The sequence below is a fragment of the Argopecten irradians genome, chromosome 2 (genome assembly GCF_041381155.1).
Source record: "Argopecten irradians isolate NY chromosome 2, Ai_NY, whole genome shotgun sequence".
Lineage (NCBI taxonomy): Eukaryota > Metazoa > Mollusca > Bivalvia > Pectinida > Pectinidae > Argopecten > Argopecten irradians.
In genome coordinates, this window is record NC_091135.1 from 49,133,831 (window position 1) to 49,151,401 (window position 17,571).

General features: G+C 35.1%; 1 protein-coding gene across 3 annotated transcripts in view; it reads right to left on the reverse strand.

Annotated features, from left to right (window-relative positions):
• Positions 1-17,571, reverse strand: part of LOC138315789 (short transient receptor potential channel 7-like) — a 106,850-nt gene that overhangs the window by 56,453 nt on the left and 32,826 nt on the right. Inside the window, exon 1 of one of the 3 annotated variants that reach the window (XM_069257055.1) lies at positions 5,104-6,136. The exons of the other annotated variants lie outside the window; for them this stretch is intronic. The gene's annotated coding sequence lies outside the window, so the exon portion shown is untranslated. Of the gene's footprint in view, positions 1-5,103; positions 6,137-17,571 lie in introns of those variants that run through there. 3 annotated transcript variants of the gene reach the window in all.

Here is a 17,571-nt window from a genome sequence, read left to right on the forward strand (position 1 = left end):
ATGCTGCCAACGACACCGAACACCATTCCCCACCAAGTCACGTATTTCTAAAAACAGGCAAACCTAGGGTTGTCCTAATTCCTTTATGGCGAGCGCTATCAGGACAGAGACCATCACATGAATAGACAATGATGTTTTCGACCATGGGGACAAAACCCATAGGCAAGTTCACAGCGATCAACTCAAAAAAAAGACGGTGCTAAAGAAGACATTAGTTGGAATGTTAAGATCAAAACCGTTAATCGCCACCTACGATCGTGCAATAGTGACAGCAGAAACGATTCTAGTGCTTTATCTGAGTTTACACCGCGAATGTAAAAACAAACCCTATCAACAATGCCCATAGACCAAATTGAAAGCAAAGACAGACGCTAAAAAAGATTGAAAAACATGAATTGATACAAACATAATAGGTTTTCATTTCTTGATTAAACATTGATATCAAACTGTTTTTTCTTGATTTAACTATACTATCCAATCAACGATCTAACCATTGATAAACGTTTGTATATAATAAGCATTAAACTAACTTATACGGCATATATGGTCAATATTGATATAAAATGCATACATCCCTACACAGTCCCGATATAAGTGTAGACAATACATATCATATCATTATAGTTTAATGTTCAAATGTTTAACGAGATCTTTCTTATAGCATTGGAGAAATACTAAAAGAATTTATGTACTCTTGTAGTCATGTGTCACATTACACTTTTCCTCATTTACCACTTTGATTTATATCTATTTCCGTCAACTTTGGTATACTGATCGTCATTCCAAAAGCTAAACCTTTTCCGGAGCACCAAGTTCAGATAGGTATCATTACAAACTGATGTTTTCTTTCTGACAACATTTTATCCAATACTGTATCAACTATAGGTTCTTATGACTATACCACGGTCAACGTGGTACAGACTAACCGATAAAGGAAATGGACAATTCATGTAATTCATGTCGTATAGTCACACAATACGGCAATACTTTCTTGAGGCTTAATGATTTATCATAATTTGAATGCGCATGCATCCGTGTTCATCTATAAACTTTTTTGGGGTCACATTTGATTGATCGATCGCGTTTTTTTTTTTTTTTTTTTTTTTTTTTTGGGGGGGGGGTTATGTTGTTAAGCCAAAGTATGATATGACTGCAGATGTTCTTTATGGTTGTAAAATTCTTTGATGCACGTTTCGATATTCTGAGTTAGAAAAATGATATTGAACAAACATATTGATCTGTACCATTATCGATCTAATACCGGAAGTATAATCATGAAGCAGACCGGAAAACCGGAAGCAGATTCAGAACAGCAATTACAGACTAGCCTTCTTTTCATACAAAAAATAAATTCCCTACAATCATAAAAATAACATAACATGAAGTAGAATCCACCGAATGAATCACGGGAATATATCAAGCATGCACATGTTGGACAACCACCAATACATAATGTTGAAATAAAAAGGCTAATAGTCGAAGTGAAATCATAGAGTGTGTATTTACAATGACTTAATATGGTTTGTCTGGCTGATGTTTACACAGACCAAACTAGAATAGTCAATGGTTATAAATATATATATATTGACTATAATTAGACATCATGAAAATGTACCATCTTCTGATAACACCATTGAAATTCGTCTTTTTATATGTACTAATTTACATTTAAAATATAGTAACTCTGTATGTTATCTGTAAGTTCGGAGCGTAAAAAGGTATCACAATTAAGAGGAAGTATGGAGAAGATAATTGTAATTTTTTTCTTTATTAGAGGGCATGTGTGTTTACAATGTATATGTTGCTAATCCCAAAACACGAGAAAACTAATTCATAATAAGTTGCTGAAATTTCACCACATGCACCCATGTTAATAGTCTTTTGTCTGTGGTCAATGGTTTTTTCAGCTTAATTAAGCAGTCTCGTGACCAGCGTCGCTTTCTGATCATTACCGTTTTAATTGTGTAGAAATAGAGCCAGCATACGAAATTAGCCAAGGTGTCAGTTAAAAATGTTTTATCAGCAGTACCTAAACCATATGATATGTATGAATTATTGAGTTTTGACATTTTCTCTGTTAAGGAAACCCATTCCGAAGAAGTATTTTACCGGTTAAAGAATTTTCAGTACAGACAGTTATGACATGAGCTGTCAGCAGAGGTGTCTGCGGCAAGTTTATCAGGTGCTTCCAACACCAAACTGGCCTTTGGTGTGCAAGATATCGATCTAATATCAGGACGTCCGCAGACAGGTCGACATTGTGTATCAGCATTGCTGGCAACTTCCGGAAAAATTTACTTGCACTCATATCAACGAGTATTTTTATCCACTACTTTTAGTGGGATTTTATTTGATGAAAAGCCAAGAGTGAATCGTTCAATCTCAGTATGCACTGTTGCTGTGATCTGGTTAAATTCGGTCCAGGCCTAACAAAAGATAAATATGTGTCCTTTTGTTGTCGTTACGTAACCCCGTAAATCACGTGATCAACTCGGCGGGCCTGTCAGTGATAACATATCAGGATAGAATACTAATTAAATACATGCACGGATATTGGCTTCTTTTGGCACAATTACCAGTGTTAGCCCTAAGCTAATGCTCGTATTTCATTTATTACAAGCATCGCCGTGCATGTCGACTCTGTGAGAAGAGAGATTTTTTTTCTACTTTTAGTTTATTTTTATCCTTTAACATCCTTCTTAATTCGATTGAATGTGAGATAGTACCACGTGTCAGACGGGACAATACTTCAGGTCTTACTCCTATTTCTTGGAAAATGATTACAAAACATGCTTTACTTGTGTTTGATTGTGCATGACTTTCATTTTGTGTGATTTATTGTCAAGGCGCTTTCAGAACAAGACAAATCTTGACGTATAGAAGAAAATGATGCATTGCAGTACATACATTATATGACATCTCAAAATACAATTGCCGAGATTCTTTTAAGAGATTCCATACACTGTATGCTTGAGCGTAGAGTAAACTAGAAGTCACCTTGTATTCACGGATAACGCTTTGTTACATTCCTTTAATGTCCATGAGTAACCGATATCACAACTGTGAGTTACAGCAGGGCGAACTGATTATTTTAAAAAGAAATATTGTTTTTAAAATATATTAAAACATAAATATGATGGATGTTAAATGCATATCTGGCTTATCTTTTCCATCGTAATTTTAACGATGTTGTTTAAGGCTATGTATGATATACATACAAAGAAACGTATCTAAAATGCTCTCTGTTTGTTAGCTTTTTATAATTTTCAAATATGTTTTGAAAAGACGACTTGCATAACGGAAAATTTCAATAACATTTCTTCTGTATGGAAATTGTTCTTTATTGAGTTTCGGAATGACATATTATAGATTGTTTTTGTAAACAGCATCTCGATATCGGTTTGGCAATTGGTAAAGATCGCCGTTATATAAGAACGTGCACATAGAGATTGCATTTGGTGGCTAGACGTAAAACAGCAGTTCGATTTAAGAAATTTCATACTGAAATATAATACATACAAACATTGTTAGTATCGCTGAAGCAATCCTATGTACCGGTCCCTGCATTGACAAATTCATCTATTTTACAATATGAAAAAGCAACGGAGGCTTTGACTGTCTCGCAATGCTGAGACTAATTTGTTTAAATATTAGAAGTATTTGTAGATTTGTAGATGTAGTCAGTGAAATACGAAAGACGCCTAACAAAATCTACCTTCAACCACAAAATTATAAAAAATATAGAAATACTGGCCTTGACTCTGAAACTGGTAAAAATCATCTTTATTCTGTGACCATGATGATTACTTTACTTGACAACCGTAAACCTCTACTGTGATTCTAGATATTGAAATTTTCACAGATGTGTTGTTTGGATAATGAAGACACAACATTTCTACATAAAATACTTTGATCTTGACCTGACAAGGCCGAAAGCTTTATCAACTAATATATGTTACATTTTCCCGCCCTGCAGTAATACAGATATCCTGTATTGTGTGTAATTTATTATGTGTACCGTTAAAGTTTATCATATCATAATACAATTCCGAGAAAGTAGCATCAGCGAGTCATTAAGAAAACATGCCCGTCCAATTTTACAAAATATAAGTTATTACTATGTAATCATGACTGGCGCCAATTTACCTTAGATATGTAGGTCAAACAAATGTGGTCGTTGACCCATACACATCATAAACGATTCCAATGGTACATGCCATTCTGTTTTATCCTGGGCCTTATTCAGTTTTACTGTACTCGTTTTACACTAATCTTTCCACCACATTGAAGCATTGCTTCATTTTGGAGTGTATGCGATCATTATACATCATATGATACACTCGGAAATATTAAAATTGTTGTCTAGAATATATTGAAACGTTTGTAAGAGAGTATAATTTATTTCCTTTTTTCGTTTTTGATATATTATAGTTAAAAATTATACGATGTATTTGTACATTGGTTTCTGTAAACGTATTGTCGTGGCGACTTAATTTAACGTTTTCATGGCTAACGACAAGTTCATGGCGATTTACAAATGTCTTTTTGCGATTTAGATATTAACGATGTAATGTAACTTTATTCAAAACCATTACGCGGTTTTTATATTCGCGGATTCTAACCTACGACTAAATACACCAAATACAATGGTGTTCAGATTAAGGTTTTACTGAGAAATGACCAGCTAAACACTGTACCCAGGGTTAAGATATCCACGTCCGCTAATCTGTACCGGATGTGATTCATTTCCCCCATCTTTATAAATAAACAAATTTTTGGCATAACAAATACTATGCATCCATTCGAATTTCCACCTTTATCCGAAATAACTTTGGTTCAAACAGGGTTCACACTTCTACTCTCGATGAACAAATACCAAGTGCTCATTCAGTGACGATATAGTGTTAAAACATTAAAAATTAAAACTACATGAACTCTAATGGGCGAATGTTTTTATTTGAATATGTTTATAATTTTCCTTGATTACTAAAATGGACTTCCCAAGTAAATTATGGCAGGGAACAGTTAGCCGATGTACGAACCTGATAATTGATTACCATGTGAACTATATGATAATATCCAATAAACAATGAAGTTACGTACCTTGTCATGATTTGCCCGGATACGACCGTCACCAACGCCACCCGAATAGGGTTCAGGAAATTCACTTGGTTATATTCCATCATGTATAATGTCACGAATCCGTACGTAGTCCACAGTGCACTTCAAATAATCACAATAATAGAGATTCTATATGATGTGCGGCTGGGGAGTTCTATGCGAGGTTCTTTATTGACTTTAAAATTGCACCACAAGATGAATTTAAATGAGCGATACCGGCGTTGTTCGAACATCGATTCAAATCATTTGAGAAAAGATTTAAATCCGTCTTTTGTTTTATATTCCGTGATCAAAAAAGGGATACAAGAAAATAGAAGGACTTTTTCCTCTCGCAATTTTAAGTAATTTTATGTAAGCGTAAATGTTTATATTAATGAACAAACGACTACAAGTTACAAATTAATTGGTTGTTTTTAGAAGAAAACAAATCCAACATCTCCATCATATTGTCTGTAGAAACTTTTATACTTTTATGAATTCCTCCTATTTCTGAAAATCGGAGGTAACGAATTCCCTGGTGTCCATAGATGAATATAACTGAATCTCATTTTGATAGATTATATGCATATAGATAAGAACTATTAACACTGTCTTGTTCTGTTGTTATGGAAACAAAACGGAAGTGACGTCTACTATGCATAAAGCATGAATCAGCTTCGCTCACTGGCATATAATTTATTTTGTTTAAATATGATTTGGTAATATATCCGAACAGAATGACGTCACAATAGAACACAACATGGTATTTGCCACAAATTCAGCACTGTTATAATAATCCAATAGACACCAGGAAGAAAATGTGTCGAGGAGAAAGTTCACAGCTCTAGAAGCGACCAAATGATTCTCTGTATGTGGGTGGTTAAGAATAGCAGAGGTCCGCCAGATGGTGGGACGAATATATTCGGGCACAAGTCACTGCCGACGTCCCACGATTCGTTTGCTTGTTTGTACGTAATTAAATGTCTGTCTTGACTGTTACCCTGAACTATAAACCTACCATACCAGACTATACAAAACTACACTTCCATACCACACCGGCGGAGCCAAGAGGAAAACACAGATATTCAGACTTAGTCTCTAACATTGAAAATGCTCAGCTTTCCTGATCGCTTCTTTTCGTGTCGGATAACATTTCCATACATTAAACCTAGCCTGGGAGATAATGTTTCCTTACACGCACAAATCCAAGGCAATATTTTTAAAGGCATTGTTGAATGTTTCAATCGGAGAGTTGCATGTTTAATATTGAAGTAGCTAATATGAGTGATTTGTCGTAATAAATAGTCGAGGTATCAGACATGCGGGTAACTATATAATCCATACACACATACTTTGAACTTTTGATTTATACGTTATATATATATATCATAGAAGTGACTTAATATACACGATAGTTCTCCCGGTGGGAACATGTGCAGAAAGAAATATAGCATAACGGTATACATTACGTCGCATGTAAGTCTGGTTTGGGTTTGTGTTTTTGTTGATTATTCTGATAATATCTTAGTAGAATCATGAAAACAGGCATATTCGATTTATGTGAAAACTATTGGCCGTGCCAGACTTGTGTCCACTGCTAGAACTGATGTTAGTAGGATATTAACCATAAAGACAGCAGCAAAACTGTTTTAACAGCAAGTGCTTGAACTGTGCTTCAATAAGAACACATTCACATTTGGCGCCGAAGTCTTCTATGGCATCAATATTGCTATGGGCTGCCTTTTATATAAAATACACGAACCTCAATTGCGATGTAGTTAAAACATCATGTTTTATTTGGTAAGTTTGAATCAAAGAAGATTTTGAACGCAAGTGATGACGTATAAGTTTGAAATTATCACAAGGGTATGGACTAAGCATTATACATTATGTAAAGTAGTTATAGTACCTTCATTTGAAAATGTTTTAATCAACAAACATGACAGTGAGTGAACATTAACATACAATAGATATTGTCATGAACTGATACAACATGTTACACTGGATTTAAGAAGATATAACAATAATACCTTGCAATAATTTAAAATATAAAATGAAATAAAAGCTAAAGCCATTACGTTCGAAAAGAATCAAACTTTTGTTTCGGCCTTAAAATGGAATAATAATTTTCTTACTGGTGTTCAGTATAACAAACACAATAAAAAATGGACGTCGATATTGACATTCAAGTTTGTTAGTAATGATGCACCATTACCACTGAAATAGAAGACTGTAGTCTTAGGAAGCACTGATGACACTAACCAGGTAATTATTGTGATTACACTAACCAGGTATTTACTGTGATAACACTAACCAGGTATTTACTGTGATGACACTAACCAGGTAATTACTGTGATGATACTAACCAGGTAATTACTGTGATGACACTAACCAGGTAATTACTGTGATGACACTAACCAGCTAATTACTGTGATGACACTAACCAGGTAATTACTGTGATGACACTAACCAGGTAATCACTGTGATGATACTAACCAGGTAATTACTGTGATGACACTAACCAGCTAATTACTGTGATAACACTAACCAGGTATTTACTGTGATGACACTAACCAGCTAATTACTCGGATGACACTAACCAGCTAATTACTGTTATGACACTAACCAGGTAATTACTGTGATGACACTAACCAGGTAATTACTGTTATGACACTAACCAGGTAATTACTGTGATGATACTAACCAGCTAATTACTGTTATGACACTAACAAGGTAATTACTGTGATGACACCAAACCAGGTAATTACTGTGATGACACTTACCAGCTAATTACTGTGATGATACTAACCAGGTAATTACTGTGGTGACACTAACCAGCTAATTACTGTGATGACACTAACCAGCTAATTACTGGGATGACACTAACCAGGTAATTACTGGGATGACACCAAACCAGGTAATTACTGTTATGACACTAACCAGCTAATTACTGTGATGACACTAACCAGCTAATTACTGTGATGACACTAACAAGGTAATTACTGTGATGATACTAACCAGCTAATTACTGTGATGACACTAACCAGGTAATTACTGTGATGATACTAACCAGCTAATTACTGTGATGACACTAACCAGCTAATTACTGTGATGACACTAACCAGGTAATTACTGTGATGACACCAAACCAGGTAATTACTGTGATGATACTAACCAGGTAATTACTGTAATGACACTAACCAGGTAATTACTGTGATGACACTAACCAGGTAATTACTGTGATGACACTAACCAGCTAATTATTGTGATGACACTAACCAGGTAATTACTGTGATGACACTAACCAGCTAATTACTGTGATGACACTAACCAGCTAATTACTGTGATGACACTAACCAGCTAATTACTGTGATGACACTAACCAGCTAATTACTGTGATGACACTAACCAGCTAATTACTGTGATGACACTAACCAGCTAATTACTGTGATGACACCAAACCAGGTAATTACTGTGATGATACTAACCAGGTAATTACTGTGATGACACTAACCACCACCTCACCAGGTAATTACTGTGATGATACTAACCAGGTAATTACTGTGATGACACTAACCAGGTAATTACTGTGATGAACTAACCAGTAATTACTGTGACACTAACCAGGTAATTACTGTGATGACACTAACCAGGTAATAACTGTGATGACACTAACCAGGTAATTACTGTGATGACACTAACCAGGTAATTACTGTGATGACACTAACCAGGTAATTACTGTGATGACACTAACCAGGTAATTACTGTGAAGACACAAACCAGGTAATTACTGTGATGACACTAACCAGGTAATTACTGTGATGACACAAACCAGGTAATTACTGTGATGACACTAACCAGGTAATTACTGTGATGACACCAAACCAGGTAATAACTGTGATTACACTAACCAGGTAATTACTGTGATAACACTAACCAGGTAATAACTGTGATGACACTAACCAGCTAATTACTGTGATGACACTAACCAGCTAATTACTGTGATGACACTAACCAGCTAATTACTGTGATGACACTAACCAGGTAATTACTGTGATGACACTAACCAGGTAATTACTGTGATGACACTAACCAGGTAATTACTGTGATGACACCAAACCAGGTAATTACTGTGATGACACTAACCAGGTAATTACTGTGATGACACTAACCAGGTAATTACTGTGATGACACTAACCAGCTAATTACTGTGATGACACTAACCAGGTAATTACTGTGATGACACTAACCAGGTAATTACTGTGATGACACTAACCAGGTAATTACTGTGATGACACTAACCAGGTAATTACTGTGATGACACTAACCAGGTAATTACTGTGATGACACAAACCAGGTAATTACTGTGAGACACTAACCAGTAATACTGTGATGACACTAACCACTGTGATGACACTAACAGTAATACTGTGATGACACTAACCAGTAATTACTGTGATGACACTAACCATAATTACTGTGATGAGAACAACCATAATACTGTGATGACACTAACCAGGTAATTACTGGATGACACTAACCAGGTAATTACTGTGAAGACACAAACCAGGTAATACTATGATGACACTAACCAGGTAATTACTGTGATGACACTAACCAGGTAATAACTGTAATGATACTCACCAGGTAATTACTATGATGACACTAACCAGGTAATAACTGTGATGACACTAACCAGCTAATTACTGTGATGACACTAACCAGGTAATCACTGTGAAGACACAAACCAGGTAACTACTATGATGACACTAAACAGGTAATAACTGTGAAGACACAAACCAGGTAACTACTATGATGACACTAACCAGGTAATTACTGTGATGACACTAACCAGGTAATTACTGTGAAGACACAAACCAGGTAACTACTATGATGACACTTACCAGGTAATTACTGTGATGACACTAACCAGGTAATCACTGTGAAGACACAAACCAGGTAACTACTATGATGACACTAACCAGGTAATAATTGTGATGACACTTACCAGGTAATTACTGTGATGATACTAACCAGGTAATTACTGTGATGACACTAACCAGGTAATCACTGTGATGACACTAACCAGGTAATTACTGTGATGACACTAACCAGGTAATCACTGTGAAGACACAAACCAGGTAATTACTGTGATGACACTAACCAGGTAATTACTGTGATGACACTAACCAGGTAATTACTGTGATGACACTAACCAGGTAATTACTGTGATGACACTAACCAGGTAATTACTGTGATGACACTAACCAGGTAATTACTGTGATGACACTAACCAGGTAATTACTGTGATGACACTAACCAGGTAATTACTGTGAAGACACAAACCAGGTAATTACTGTGATGACACTAACCAGGTAATTACTGTGATGACACTAACCAGGTAATTACTGTGAAGACACAAACCAGGTAATTACTGTGATGACACTAACCAGGTAATTACTGTGATGACACTAACCAGGTAATTACTGTGATGACACTAACCAGGTAATAACTGTGATGACACTAACCAGGTAATTACTGTGATGACACTAACCAGCTAATTACTGTGATGACACTAACCAGGTAATTACTGTGATGACACTAACCAGGTAATTACTGTGATGACACTAACCAGGTAATTACTGTGATGACACTTACCAGGTAATTACTGTGATGACACTAACCAGGTAATTACTGTGATGACACTAACCAGGTAATTACTGTGATGACACTAACCAGGTAATTACTGTGATGACACTAACCAGCTAATTACTGTGATGACACTAACCAGGTAATTACTGTGATGTACCAGTTACTGAACCAGGTAATTACTGTGATGACACTACCAGGTAATACACTAACCAGGTAATTACTGTGTGAAAACTGTAGACACAAACCAGGTAACTACTATGATGACACTAACCAGGTAATTACTGTGATGACACTAACCAGGTAATAATTGTGATGGCACTAACCAGGTAATTACTGTGATGGCACTAACCAGGTAATTACTGTGATGACACTTACCAGGTAATTACTGTGATGACACTAACCATTTAATTACTGTGATGACACTAACCAGGTAATCACTGTGAAGACACAAACCAGGTAACTACTATGATGACACTAACCAGCTAATTACTGTTATGACACTAACCAGGTAATCACTGTGATGACACTAACCAGCTAATTACTGTTATGACACTAACCAGCTAATTACTGGGATAATACTAACCAGCTAATTGCTGGGATGACACTAAACAGGTAATTACTGTGATGACACTAACCAGGTAATTACTGTGATGCTACTAACCAGCTAATTCCTGAGGTGATGGTAGTGCCAAGATGTACCGAATTTCTTTTACTTAAATGTATATAAAGGAGTTGTTAAATGTATCCAATCATCATTTGCAGTGTTTTATTAGAAACAGAACATGTCCGAAGACGTATCGGTTCAATAGAAATCAAATATATAAGGAGAGATAAAACCACCTCTGTAGCTGCATCACGTACCACTGTGTGTGAGAGACAAAACGTATGTTTCTATTGCTTGCCAAAATGTCTATCACCAGTCACTGAACCAAAACAGAACACGTTTTAGATTACGTTCCCGACTTGCCAATGTATATATAGCTTTGTTTAACGTGTCCTGGTTGTAATCGTCCCAGATAGTACAATCAATACCTCTCTATAGCCTCCCGACGAACGGTGTTTCGACCCTCTTTCCAATCCACCCAAAGCGAGTCGTATATTGGTGTGATATTAAACTTTTGGTTTTTAAGTTCGAAATTAATGAGATTTGAGTAATATGTGTTTTGACGATTTTTTCCTTGAGACAGTAAAAAAAAATCTTATTATGCAATTTTATTATTTCTACTAAAAAAATAATTCGAAAGAGCGAGTTTGTTTGTAGTGCACTTAATTATAGCCAATATGTTTGAAGGAGGTTAGCTTGTGAAATTTTGCGAAACAAACAGATTCTATAGAATATTACTAAAACACTTTAGAAAATACCTAAATATCAATCACATGGAGAGTAAATTAAAATCCCACGATAGTTCTGACTTAATTTACCACACTGAACGCTATTGGCCATATTGTGGTAAATGACTATTAAGCCACTCAATTGAAGATTTAACGTGTATTTAACAACTTTTCAGACATACTGGTCGTACTTACAGGAAAATCCATTTTAAGGGCAATAATAATAATTAATGTTAGTTGAAACATTTTACTAATGCCAGAATCTTATCAGTTGAAGAAAATGCTCTATAGTTCCGAAGTATTGTTTCACGTCATACAACAACCTTCGAACACACGCAGGAAACAAAGGCAGGTGCCCTGCAGCTCCCATAACTTTTAGCATATATTAAAATGTCTTAAATCTTGGCCTTGGATGGGGATAGGAAAATGATATAATTACTACATATTTCTGCGCATTATATACCTTTTCAAACCGGTAAAACATTACCATGACATGTAAACGAACACGGAGTCACAGCGTTATGTCAGTATGTTCTTCGTTAATTGAGTTTCTAACAGCGCATGAGTCAGTCTAAAAATAGGTATATACCGAGGAATATTGTAAAATAACAGATCAACTCGGCGTGAGATAGGAAAGCTGGCGAAACACTAAAGCCAAATAAAACAGTAATAAAATGAGGCATTTTGTCTCACTACTGAGCTCCCTAGAAATGTCAAAATCAATTTGATAAAAACTGGCGAAAACATCGCAACTGGTGGAGATAGGAAAATAAACTCCTAGTAAGATATGTTATAAATAGCTTGGACTCCATAGGACGATAGGAAGTACTTCTATGCATAGTAGGTAGGCTTGTTGGTCAATGAATAGGGACTTCACACGTGGGATACTTGAGTAGATAATACCATCATATATAATATATATAGCTCATCCAAATGCTAGCAAAATAGTTGATACGTAACTGCGGATAATATCCGATTTCCCAGCTCTGTCAGGCTTGTAAAAGCAAAACCAACCGCTGTGTAGTAAATACGGATTCTGAATTCAATGACCACTTAACTATATATCAGACAAAAAGGTTCCATATATCATAACTCACGACTACTGTGCCACTATACAAACCAAGGATTCTTGTAAAACATTCGGTAATGACGCCCAGCAATTAGAAATATAAAAAAAACCAGTAATGTCAAATGATACAAATGAATGATTTATGTAGATTTCATATCTGCTTGTGATATTTTATCGAATGTATAATCCACAGGGATCATGGAATTGAACACATAAACTAAGACAGCAAAACTGAAAATGACATAGAAAAAACAAGTACTTTCAAATTACAAAGCTATCCTTCAAACATATACCACCACTGGCAGCCTGTTATCTTTAAGCAGATTGAATATCAACAGGTTATCTCCGACAGGGTAGTTTGAGTACGAGCCAATTATTCATTCCGTATACCAACTGTTTCTAGTAACGATTTGGAGAGACCACTGGCATTTATACACGTGGTGGTCTGTATGATGTGTGGTAGCAAGATATGATAAAGTCCGCACCTTATTATGCAAAAGCTGTGCAATCCTTTACACTTTGTACGGTGTTTCAGGGAATTAACGTGTTTGTAACTATCTGTTACGGATGATAATTAGAATTGGCGAAACATTGTATACTCTCAAAAAGTAGATATATAGTCAATAACAGTACGTGTTATAGGTATTGGTAAGGACACGTGTACTAGATCAAAAATACTCTATAATATTTTTGAAATAGTTTATGATATGGATAAAAGTCAACTGATAATAACAGTTTTACAAAATGATGAGGTCATGCTCAGGTGTTGAAAAGAATAAAATCTTAATATCGAGATATGTTGAAAGGTAACAATATAGTTTGCACTTTGTAGACCATCCAACGCCTATTTACTGACAACAAGCGAATGGACCTACGCACTGGGTACAGAATAAGCATAGCTTTATATTAGACGCCTGGAAAGACTTTTTTTGTAAAGTTTCTGTGTAAAAGGGACATTGAACCTTTCAACATTTTGTTACTTATTTTTTTTATTTTCCTCATCCCTCCCCGGCTAGTGTTGAAATACTACGCGTTAATTTATGGTTTAGTGCAAATTAAAAACCATAGCGGACGAAATCTGTGTCAAAGTCCCATTACGCTTTCATCACACTTTGCTGAAATATACATTTACATCCCTTATGAAAGGTTCTTCATTTGGTTTTAGTGTAGAACGAATTAAACTAATCAAAGACACAACACATATTATTTTGACCCTTGATGCTACCTGGTGGACTATCATTTGCCGTCAGTACGTAATTCTTAGTACCGTAGGTACCGTACCGTATACATGCACGTAGTAAAAAAAGAACATGAAATTGAAACTGAAATTTCTCTAATTTCACGAGTGTGCATTCCATTTTACGCTGAACGTGAATTATGTTTATTAGCATTCAGCTCATTTGTTTTCATAGAAAAAGTTTATGGAGCAAGTCTAAAAGTTTATACGCTAATAAAATATGTAAGAAAAAATAAGTTCGTGATGCCTAGGACTTTACCAGACTTATGAAAACGGAGTATTACATATATATAGAGTAATACACCTGTGGTTCATATACATGTATCTTTACATGTAGCATAAACATATATTTTGTATATATGTTTCTGCATATAATAACTACAAAGTTCATAAATCTTATGCTACAATGTGGTTGTACTCAGTTAGTAATTCATGATCATAATCACTTGTCAGGGATATTTCCGATATATATATGCCGATATCCTCGTTGACCCTGTTGTTCTGTCTTCGATGGAGTAGAACATGTAGGCGTACCAGACTTCGTATGTATACATCGCTGTATTATTATAAAAAGAAACAAAGTGTAATATCTATATAGCAGGTAACGACATGGCGTATTTGTGTTTACTTTCATTTGTTTACGAGTTTTGTCGAGTCACCCCATGGGAGGCCTCATCATCAGGTAACACATTTCAATAAAGCTAGATTAGGCCCTATAGGTATCTATAAATCTTTATTACAAAATACATTAGATCAGCAAATACCATTGTAATAATAATTTTGTAAATTGCTTGCTTTTATTTCAAGAACAAAAAACTTTTTGAATAGTTTTAGTCTAGTTTTATATAGAAACTTCATGTAAATACATATATATATACAACATGTATTTGTAGGTCCACGCGTGGAATGCGTCGGTTCGTAACGTGCAGTCGATCGCGATCGAGCAACTTGACCGCTAAATTGTCGTTGTTTGAAGAATTGGTCTCCCTCTTCACCACGTTCCAACAGACGCATGTGTGTTCGCTGACACGTATTTGGCGAGTTGCGTTCACCATGCATGAGGTTGAAGTTTGTTAGGGAAATTCCACTTTTTATGTGCTGCGGATTCCCCCTTTCCGAAGAGGGGTTTTCTATTGATTTTGAAAAAACATGGAAATGTTGGACATTTTTTATTAGCGGATATTTTCATAAGGATATTTATGCATGCTCCACATAAAACTCGACACATATGTGTGAATTGAAAATGGCCATCTTATAAAGATGATAACATCTTATATAAGATGACGGTTTATTAAAAGTAAACCATGTTATATGTGTAAAAATCACATGAAAGTTATCAATTAATACATACAAAATAATGGAATGGTCATAACATCATAATAATTAGTACTCCATATTCAATTAACACATACATTGTAACTGGAGACTCTAAAATGACCATTCCAATAAACATAGCTGTTCTCTTTTCAAATAGAGAAAAATAAAGATAAAAATTAAAATTTTACAAATTATTACAAAATATTTTCCCTATTGTGGGGATTCGTCAGAATTTACGACGTCACCCAAGATGATGTAAAGAAAAGTTTGAATTAAAGGGTGGGAAGTATGGTGGGTTTTAAACTTTCCGAAATTGTAAAAATTAATCGTAAAATGAGGTGAAAATGATGGCGCCTGTGAAATTTTTTTTTTTGCTGAGATGAAGCTTAATATAACAACCAATCAGCGATCAGTATTTATATAACAGCCAATGAGAGAGCGCCTTATATTGAGGCTCTACAGAGGGTAACTATAAGAGGCCACATAAAGGGTGCACATATGTATATATGACTTAAAACAGAAAAAAATACGAACTTTAATTATCAATAATAATGGCATGTGTCGCTGCATAAAATAAGCTATATGCATAGCTTGCATTCATGCATGCTCCACATAAAACTCGACACATATGTGTGAATTGAAAATGGCCATCTTATAAAGATGATAACATCTTATATAAGATGACGGTTTATTAAAAGTAAACCATGTTATATGTGTAAAAATCACATGAAAGTTATCAATTAATACATACAAAATAATGGAATGGTCATAACATCATAATAATTAGTACTCCATATTCAATTAACACATACATTGTAACTGGAGACTCTAAAAATGACCATTCCAATAAACATAGCTGTTCTCTTTTCAAATAGAGAAAAATAAAGATAAAAATTAAAATTTTACAAATTATTACAAAATATTTTCCCTATTGTGGGGATTCGTCAGAATTTACGCCACAAAGTGAAAATGCTGACAATCTTGCACTTGCAAAAGAGTCAGCATATTCACTGTTCATAAGGATATATGCTCTACTATTCAGCAAAGTTTGGTACTTTATGGCGATATTGTTTCACCGCAAAACATAATGGGGCTTTAAGACGAAATCCATAAAAACTCAGAAACAGTATAACTTCTTCCATGTAAGACTTTACTATAGAAACTATTGCATCTGCTCAAATATAATGCTGACGTGTCCTTGGCGACGCAAGGATTGACGTGGTCAGAACGTCTTTGAATTGCACTAGTCTAAGCAAACATGTATCTGTGATTACAGAGACGACCGAGTTCTCAACTTCCTCTACAAATGGAGGTATAACTCTATACTTACAGGGCCTAATTCTCATAACATTTCTACGACTCCATTGAGAACCCTAACATCGCAGTAAAATAGTACATGTTTATTTCGTCTACTAGGTCATATGATCTCTGGAGACTGACCAATCGAATCAATACAACTCCATTACGGTTTTACAAGGGAAAATGTCAACAGTTCGTAAAGTGAAGATATTTCAAATGCCCTAGTGGTATATCTTAAGTTTACGATACAATAATGATTCCCATTCTGTTGTCAACAACCTAGATGTATATTACGTTCCATGGAAATGGATATTTCAGCCAAAGTCTAAAGCCAACTGAAGCCCAATTTTTCATACAAGGAAATATAAACTTTTCCACTACATTAAACGCGGGATTATCAGTCTATACCATGAAAATGAAACGTTTTTGTAATGCTACCTATCCTGCTCCAATGACAGAAAGGTTTAAAGCTTACAAGCGTACAATATTACGTTGACTAAAAGTATACAATGATAGAACTATTAGAAATTGTTGAATTTGGTCCGATATCCTGCACGTAGAAATC